Here is a 9,935-nt window from a genome sequence, read left to right on the forward strand (position 1 = left end):
TGCCATGCCACACAGCTAGGTCAATCAATGTGTGAATGAAGGACCACCACATCAAATCCCTGTCATGACCAGCACAATCTCCAGACCTGAACCCCATTGAAAACCTCTGGAATGTAATCAAGAGGAAGATGGATAGTCACAAGCCATCAAACAAAGAAGAACTGCTTAAATTTTTCTACCAGGAGTGTCATAAGATTACCCAAAAGCAGTGTGAAAGACTGGCAGAAAGCATGCCAAGACACATGAAAGCTGTGATTAAAAATCATGGTTATTCTACAAAATATTGATTTCTGAACTCTTCCTTAGTTAAAACAATAGTATTGTTGCTTCTAAATGATTATGAATTCATTTTCTAAGCATTATTTGAGGTCTGCAAGCACTGCATTTTTTTTGTTATTTTGACCATTTCTCATTTTCTGAAAATAAATACAAAATGTAGTGCTTGGAAATTCGAAGAAATGTTGTCAGTAGTTTATAGAATAAAAGACCAATTTACATTTTACTCAGAAAAATACCCATAAAGAGAAAGATTAGAAAAACTGAAAATTTTGCAGTGGTCTCTTAATTTTTGCCAGAGCTGTATTGTTCCAAGCTCCAAACCGAATGGGCCCCATATAATGCTCCAAATATAATGGGCCCCATATGATGCTCCATATATAATGGGCCCCATATGAAGCTCCGTATATAATGGGCGCTATATGATGCTCCATATATAATTGGCCACATATGATGCTCCATATACATTAGGCAAAATATGATGCTCCATATATAATGGGCCCCATATGATTCTCCAGTATATAATGGGCCCCATATTATGCTTCAGTATAATGGACCCCATATGATGATCCATACAGTATAACGAGCCCATATAATGCTCCATACAGTATATGATGGGTCCCATGTAATGTTCCATACAGAATAGGTTCCATGTAATGCTCCATATGGAATATGATTGGCCCCATATAATGCTTCAGTATATGATGGGCCCCATATATTGCTCCAGACTCCAAACAGAATGGGCCCCATATAATGCTCTATATAGTATATGATGGGCCCTATATATTGCTCCAAACAGAATGGGCCCTATATATTGCTTCAAACAGAATGGGCCCCATATAATGATCCATATATAATGGGCCACATATGATGCTCCATATATAATGGGCCCCATATGAAGCTCCACATATAATGGGCCTTATATGATGCTCCATATACAGTATAATGGGCCCCATATGATGCGCCATATATAATGGGCCCCATATGATGCTCCATATATAATGAGTCCCATATGATGCTCCATATATAATGGACCACATATGATGCTCCATACATAATGGGCCCCATATAATGCTCCAGTATATAATGGGCCCCATATTATGCTTCAGTATAATGGGCCCCATATGATGCTCCATACATAATGTTCCCCATATAATGCTCCAGTGTATGATGGGCCCCATATGATGCTCCAGTATATGATGGGCCCCGTATATTGCTCAAAGCATTAAAAAAAAGCTGAAATCCTCACCTCTCCTCGCTAGCTGCTGCTCTGCTCCGGACTCCTCAGTGTCGGCGTCTTCTGACTTTCTGCACTTTGACCGTTCAGACAGAGGGTGCACAGACATGACGTCATGGCACCCTCTGACCTGAAATGTCACAGTCAGAAGACGCGGAAGACGCCGCAGCGGAGGAGCGGGAAGAGGTAATTATCTCAAGCGGGGGAGGGGTGTACTCTTTATTAGCCCATGTTTCAACATTTCAGTTCCACAGCAGAGAAAGGTTATGTAAAGGATCTGAAATGTTGCTATATGGGCTAATAAAAAGTCCGCCACTTTTTGCACAATTTATCGGAGCGATTATATATGCATAGTATACACAGCATACACAGCTCCACAATATATACTGTGTTAAGAAATATACAGTGGAGCTGTGTATATAGTGTAGAGACGTGCTAGTGTATATAGTGTGGATTCCACACTATATGCTATATACACAGCAACATACTATATAAACATCTGTATATATATATATATATATATATATATATATACGCACAACTCTACATTATACACAATACTAATACAGCATTATACTACAGTGGGTGCGGAAAGTATTTAGGCCCCTTTAAATTTTTCACTCTTTGTTTCATTGCAGCCATTTGCTAAATTCAAAAAAGTTCATTTTTTTCTCATTAATGTACACTCTGCACTCCATCTTGACTTAAAAATGAAAAAATGAAATATCACATGGTCATAAGTATTCAGACCCTTTTCTCAGACACTCATATTTAAGTCACATGCTGTCCATTTCCTTGTGATCCTCCTTCAGATGGTTCTACTCCAGCTGTGTTTAATTAAACTGATAGGACTTGATTTGTAAAGGCACACACCTGTCTATATAAGACCTCACGGTGCATGTCAGACTAAATGAGAATCATGAGGTCAAAGGAACTGGCCAAGGAGCTCAGAGACAGAATTGGGGCAAGGCACAGATCTGGACAAGGTTACAAAAGAATTTCATCAGTACTTAAGGTTCCTAAGAGCACAGTGGCCTCCATAATCCTTAAACGGAAGAAGTTTGGGACCACCAGAAGTGTTCCTAGACCTGTCTGTCCAGCCAAACTGAGCAATCGTGGGAGAAGAGCCTTGGTGAGAGAGATGAAGAAGAACCCCAAGATCACTGTGGTTGAGCTCCAGGGATGCAGTAGGGAGATGGGAGAAAGTTCCACAAAGTCAAATATCACTGCAACCTTCCACCAGTCGGGCCTTTACAGCAGAGTGGCCTGATGGAAGCCTCTCCTCAGTGCCAGACATATGAAAGCCTGCATAGAGTTTGCTAAAAAAAAACACATGACGGACTCCCAGACTATGAGAAATAAGATTTTCTGGTCTGATGAAACGAAGATAGAAATATTTGGTGGTAATTCTAAGCGTTATGTGTGGAGAAAGCCAGGCACTGCTCATCACTTGCCCAATACAATCCCAAAAGTGAAACATGGTGGTAGGAGTATCATGCTGTTGGGGTGTTTTCACCTGCGGGGACAGGACAACTGGTTGCAAGTGAAGGAAGCATGAATGCGGCCAAGTACAGAGATATCCTTGATGAAAACCTCTTCCAGAGTGCTTTGGACCTCAGACTAGGCCAAAGGTTCACCTTGCAACAAGACAATGACCCTAAGCACACAGCTAAAATAACAAAGGAGTGGCTTCAGAACAACTCTGTGACCATTCTTGACTGGCCCAGCCAGAGCCCTGACCTAAACCAAATTGAGCATCTCTGGAGAAACCTGAAAATGGCTGTCTGCCAACGTTCACCATCCAACCTGACGGAACTGGAGAGGATCTGCAATGAAAAATGACAGAGGATCTGCAAATCCAGGTGTGAAAAACTTGTTGCATCATTCCCAAGAAGACTCATGGCTGTACTAGCTCAAAAGGGTGCTTCTACTCAATACTGAGCAAAGGGTCTGATTACTTTTGACCATGTGATATTTCAGTTTTTGTTTAATAAATTTGCAAAAATTTCTACATTTCTGTTTTTTTTCAGTCAAGATGGGGTGCAGAGTGTACAATAATGAGAAAAAAATGAACTTTTTTGAATTTGCCAAATGGCTGCAATGAAACAAAGAGTGAAAAATTTAAATGGGTCTGAATACTTTCCATACCCACTGTATATACTATATTATGTTGCATACATCATATTGGTGATTCTGCTGTATATACATTATGTAGGTTATACTGTGACTCTGCTGTATATGCGACGCCCGCTAGGGCCTTGGGGTACTCAGTCCAGGCCGGTCAGTACTTCAGGGGATGTCACGGCATGTCATGGGGCGGTTGGTGATGCAGCAAAGATGGTACGGGTAGAGCTAGGCCCTAGGGCAGATATAAGATAGTAGATGATGGTAATGATTGTAGTGCAGGGCAGATGACACAGTAAATAAATCTGAGGACACAGCGGGGTGCAGTCTTCACACTTTTACTCACGGTCTTTCAAGTTACAATCCCCAGCTGGGGTGCTGTGTCCTCCAGGTCGGTGGTCCAGCCAGCTCTCGGGTAATTTGAGGTACACTTTGCCAGATCCCCCTTCTTATGTTCCTTCTCTGGTCGTCTCTCTGCGCTGGCTCCCGCCTCTCCTGCCCTGCGCCTCATACACAGTGTCCCAAGCCAGCAGCCTCGGATCCTGTCAGGCGACGTCCTCCTGGTCCCCTTGATCCAATGTGGCAACCTTTTCAGCGAATGTGTGTGGATTTGGCTGTCGCACATACAGATACTTCAGTCTCTGGTTTGCTAGCTGAGTCCTACAGTCTCTCCACTAGTCTGGGGCCGGTCCCCAACTGCAACCTGGTCCTTCCACCCATCTACCGTCGGCGTGGATTCGGGCGCCATGGGTAGATTCTACACTTCCTTGACCCTTAGGACCCCTTCTTCACTCCACTTTACTCTCCAGTTCGCGGACTAGCTCCTCACTCCTGCAGTCCCCTCTACAAACTGTCTTCTCTTCCTGACTCCTCCTCCAACTGAATTCTGTTACCATGACAACTTTCCACTACCAACTGTCAGCTTTCACTCCAGCTGTCCTACCCTTATCTATTTCCTTCACCCACACCCTCTGCCTAGTTCCTCCCTGGCCTAAAGAGGTTTACTGTTGAGTGATAGTGTGTGGATCCTGGGTAGTGCCCCCTCCTTACCCGAGAGTGGGGTACCACACCTCTGGCTGAGTGCAGTACCTCTGTGGCGACTGGACCCTCTGGGGTGCCACATATACATTATATAGGTGATACTGTGACTGGTGTGTATAGTCGCAGTATCACCTATCTAATATATAAAGCTCAATGTGTGTATGTATGTATGTATGTATGTGTGTATGTGTGTGTGTGTACAGTATGTCCGGGATTGGCATCCGCACCGTCGCAGCTACAGCCACAAAATTTGGCACAGTCAGACGTCTGGACCCCGAGAGTGTCCTAAGCTATGTTGTGAGGCGAAATTTTAACCCCGAGCTTTCCAATTCACCAAACAATTTTGCCTCTATCTACATAATGGGAGAAAAGTGTGTGTGTATCAAGCCCCGCCCCTCATTATGATGTCACAATGGTTGCCATGGCGACGCTGATGTCATCATAGGTTCCAAGCCCCGCCGCTCATTATGATGTCATAATGGTTGACTATGGGATGGAGGATGTGTGATGGGTATATGGGCACTGGACTATGGGATGGAGGATATGTATGACGGGTATATGGGCACGGGACTATGGGATGGCGGATATGTATGATGGGTATATGGGCATGGGACAATGAGATGAATGATGTGTGATGGGTATATGGGCACTCGACTATGGGATGGCGAATATGTATGATGGGTATATGGGCATGGGACTATGGGATGGAGGATGTGTGATGGGTATATGGGCATGGGACTATGGGATGGAGAATGTGTGATGGGTATATGGGCATTCGACTATGGGATGGAGGATATGTATGATGGGTATATGGGCATGGGCCTTTGGGATCGTGGATATCTATGATGGGTATATGGGCACGGGACTATGGGATAGAGGGTAATTATAATTTGCTATAACTAACCACAGTTAGGTACTATGCCCGGACAGCGCCGGGCTCTTCAGCTAGTGTAACATATATATACAACCCCATTGAGGGTCAGCGGAGAGCGATATTGGGTGCAACAGAGATTAGATAGAGTCCTGGCCCACTGCATTAAAGACCTAAGACCCAGAAAGCCCACATGAATGCTGTACTCCCAGTAGAAACGGTCCAGTATGCCATGATTTGGGTGGAATTGAACCATTTCCTGTATGTGCACCAGTGGTATGATCACACTTTTGGATGTACATCTGTACTACCATTAGGTAAATTGTTCTTGTATGGTGGTTAAGGGACAAATATTCACAAATGACTGTACATGGATATTTGTTATGTGTGGGGGTTGGGGGGTTTCTGATCCTTTTTAGAGACGTCATTTTTGATACATCGTAAGGAGAGGTTAATTTTTATAATTCATAGTAAGTCTTTTGGTCACCAACGCTGTTTTCAGTCTTTTGTTATGGATGGTGATATTCTTGGCAGGTCCAATCAGTAAATCAAGTGTTGGCCGACAAGCCATCCACAGGGATAAATTACTGATCTCTGGGGGTGTACGAGTGCTAGGACATTGACTGATACTGATAATGGAGCACTGAAATGACCCATGAAGGTGAAGAGGTGTCCCACAGACCCATTACTTGTTTATGGGACTTTCAGGTATAACTCTACTATCTCCAACAGTCCAAAAGACATTGAATAGAGCAGTGGCACTTATTTTGACTTTTATCTTTTTTTTACTATCCAAAAAGCTAAATCACAAATAGATAAATCTGTAACTATTGTACTTGAGGTATCTCCACTACTTTAATGTGGATGATCTATCCTTGGAAGAAGTCATCAATATTAGATAGATGCCGCTCCGACACCAATCGGGTTTGAGATGCTCTGTCAGCGTCCGGCAGTACACAGCTCCACACACTGTATTTTGGACATTTTAGCTTGTAGGCAATTAGAAAGAATACGTGCTGCACAATTTACTTGCATCTTCTTATAATGTCTCTGTTATTCCAGTAAATGGCTCTTTGGTTTTCCCCTTTGACTCTACCTTCTCTATATTTATCCCGGTGACTGCCCGCAGGTCTAGTAAATTCATTACTAGTCATCATGGGATCTAATTTCTTACTCCTTGAGTCTGGCACATGGCAGAGCCCCCTCTTACATACTGTAATATTGCAGCTGTCTTTACCGAGGTGCCTGTGTCCAGTGAAAAAATGATGTGAACCAAGTAATGAAAAAATTTCAAACTTTCTCTTATACTTTGTGCATGAATTCCCCAAGGAGATCTCTTCTTGCAACTTTCTCATATACCATACTTTGAGCACTTACTCCATGAGTCTGACATGTTACATAGCCAAACTGTAATACAGTGCCTTGCGAAAGTATTCGGCCCCCTGGAACTTTTCAACCTTTTCCCACGTATCATGCTTCAAACATAAAGATACCAAATGTAAATTTTTGGTGAAGAATCAACAACAAGTGGGACACAATTGTGAAGTTGAACGAAATTTATTAGTTATTTTAAATTTTTGTGGAAATATTGTGCAATATTATTCGGCCCCTTTAACTTAATACTTTGTTGCACCTCCTTTTGCTGCGATTACAGCTGCAAGTTGCTTGAGGCATGTCTCTATCAGTTTTGTACATCGAGAGACTGAAATTCTTGCCCACTCTTCCTTGGCAAACAGCTCGAGCTCAGTGAGGTTTGAGCTTGAGCTCAACAGGGCAGAGCAGTGCACCTGCGCAGGAGACACGATGGGAAGCAAAGAAGAGGATGTCACCGTTAGGGTATGTGCACACGGTGCGGATTATGCTGTGGTTCCGCAGCGTTTCTGCACCTGTGGGTCCGCAGCAGATTCTGCTGCATTGTACAGTACCTTTATTTCCTATGGAAATAAAAAAAAGCTGTGCACATGCCGTGGATTTTTCCGCGCGGTTTTGCTGCAGTTTACAATCCGCAGCATGTCAATTGTTTGGTGCAGAAACGCTGCAGTTTTACAGCTCATCCATTATGAGGTGTAAAACCGCAGGGCAAAACCGCAGAAAAACCGCAGGACTTTTGTCCTGCGGATTTACCTACGGCTTTCTCTACAAAATCCGCACACCCAAAAAACTACGTGTGCACATAGCCTTAGAAGATGGGAGGCGCCGGACCAGACCACGACGCCCATCAGACCAAAACCGGACCCGGACCCCTCCTGGGTGAGTATAATATAACTCATTTTTCTTATATTTCAGGTTACATCAGGGATGGCGGTGCCGGCAGCTGATACTCGAAAAAATAGGTGTCAGATTCCCTTTATGTACAACAAAGTATATACACATCTTAAAATGTGTTGGAACTTACTACTGCAAGGTCTTTGCTTTATTAGAGGACTGTGTCTGTAGTTTCTGATGACTTTTCTGAATAACATATTGTTTGTGAATATGAGGAATAACACTATTCCTGACCATTGTATGATTCGTATGCTGAATTTTTATCTAGTTTTCACCTCTGCTGGCTCATTTTCTAATTTTTAGTTGTCTCTGAGCTAGTGGGTGTAGACTAGCTGTTATGATGTGTCTGATACACAGCTCACAAAGAAAAATGAGTGATTCCTGCTCTCCTGTCTCTATGTAGCTCATGCTCAGAAGCAGAACGGAGTACATTATACAGCAGAACTGAGCAGTATATCTGTGAATCCAGCTCTAAAACACTAGAAAGTTGCAGCACAATCTGTCTTTGTCTCCCAACATTTTTGCAATACACAGCGCACACAAAGTCATGAGGGATTCCTGCTCTCCTGTCTCTATGTAGCTCATGTTCAGAAGCAACAGAATGGAGGACATTACAGCAGAACTGAGAAATGTAGCTATGAATCCAGCTCTGGAGTGAGATAAAACACTAGAAAGCTTCTGCACAATCTGTCTTTGCCTCCCAACATTTTTATTAGATCTTGTACGAGATACATTCACAAATTTTTTGTTGGACCCCATTGGTGACCTATCCTACGTGTATAAATATAACAAATAAAAGCATGTAATTAAAAGTGGACGTGTTCTGTATAGATAGTGGTTGGGCCAAATGATCCCTGATCTGTTGCTGATATGGGTGATGGGTGGTAGACTCTACAGTGCTGTGCTCCAGGAGACCACACATCCGTGCCAGGCAAAGATCATTACTGATCCCAGCAAAGAGCAAACAGATGAACGGCATACTAGGGCACACAAATCACCACATTAACAGACGGAGCTATTTATCTGAAGTATTGCGGTATATATTTCAGTCAAAAAACGGAGGTGCTTGCATGAAAAAACATGAATATTTCAATGTGAAGCGAAAAAAGAAGAAATATGCAGCACTCACCAATATAGCTGAAAAACTATGCGTCTTTATTTCACATAAATTCCATCAATAGATGTGTAGACATGCAGGACGTTAGAGGAATGATAGGGGAGGGAGGTGCCGGACAACGGCCGTTTCGCGATTACTCGCTTCTACGGGTCCAGGTGAGGGGATTAGCTAAAGGTCATTCCCTATATAGGATCACAGACCTTACTAATTAACATACATAACGAGTTGTGAAGCAAACATTTACAAAAAAATATAGTTATACAATTTACAGAGTGCAAGACACTAGTAAAGAATAAATCTTTCCATATCGATTTACAAGATAAGGCCTCTTTCACACTTCAGTTTTTTGCAATCAGTCACAATCTGCCAGGTTTTGAAAAAAAACTGATCCTCAATTCTGTTTTGAGGATCCGTTTTTTTCCCCATTGACTTCCATTAATGGCGGATTGTGACGGATTGTCGTCCGTTGCATCCGTTTTTTTTGAGGATCCGCCAAAAGTTGCTGTCCGTCACCATCCTCAAAGATTTGAAAACGGAGCTTGCAACGTTTTTTTCTCTGGCAGATCCTCCAGACACTCATTTAACCCGAAATTCTTTCTGGGTGCTGGACAAAAAAAAAAAAAAAATTCTCTCTCTCTCTCTCTCTCTCCTGCGATTCCTTTAAAATTCTTCATTTTGCAGATCCGTCAAAAAAAGGATGGGTGGCATCCGTTGTCATCAGTTCTAAAACAGATCCAGCATCCGTCCTTTTGGCGGATTTTGACTGATGCAAAAAACTGAAGTGTGAAAGAGGCCTAATCTGTATTTTTACAATATCATAGGAAGTTTATAATCTAAATAACTTTACATACAATTTTTTTATACATAACATTTTTTATAAAAATACTGATAGATTCAATCCCTGCAAAACTCAAACTTTCTGGGTTAGCTTTATGCACATCTTGAATATGCTTGATTAATCGCAGTGAGTCCTTCCTGTCATGATCCAGGACGGGATTTCGCTT

This window comes from Dendrobates tinctorius, unplaced genomic scaffold (assembly GCF_039654945.1).
Source record: "Dendrobates tinctorius isolate UK_male_01 unplaced genomic scaffold, ASM3965494v1 ptg000086l, whole genome shotgun sequence".
Classification (NCBI taxonomy): Eukaryota; Metazoa; Chordata; class Amphibia; order Anura; family Dendrobatidae; genus Dendrobates; species Dendrobates tinctorius.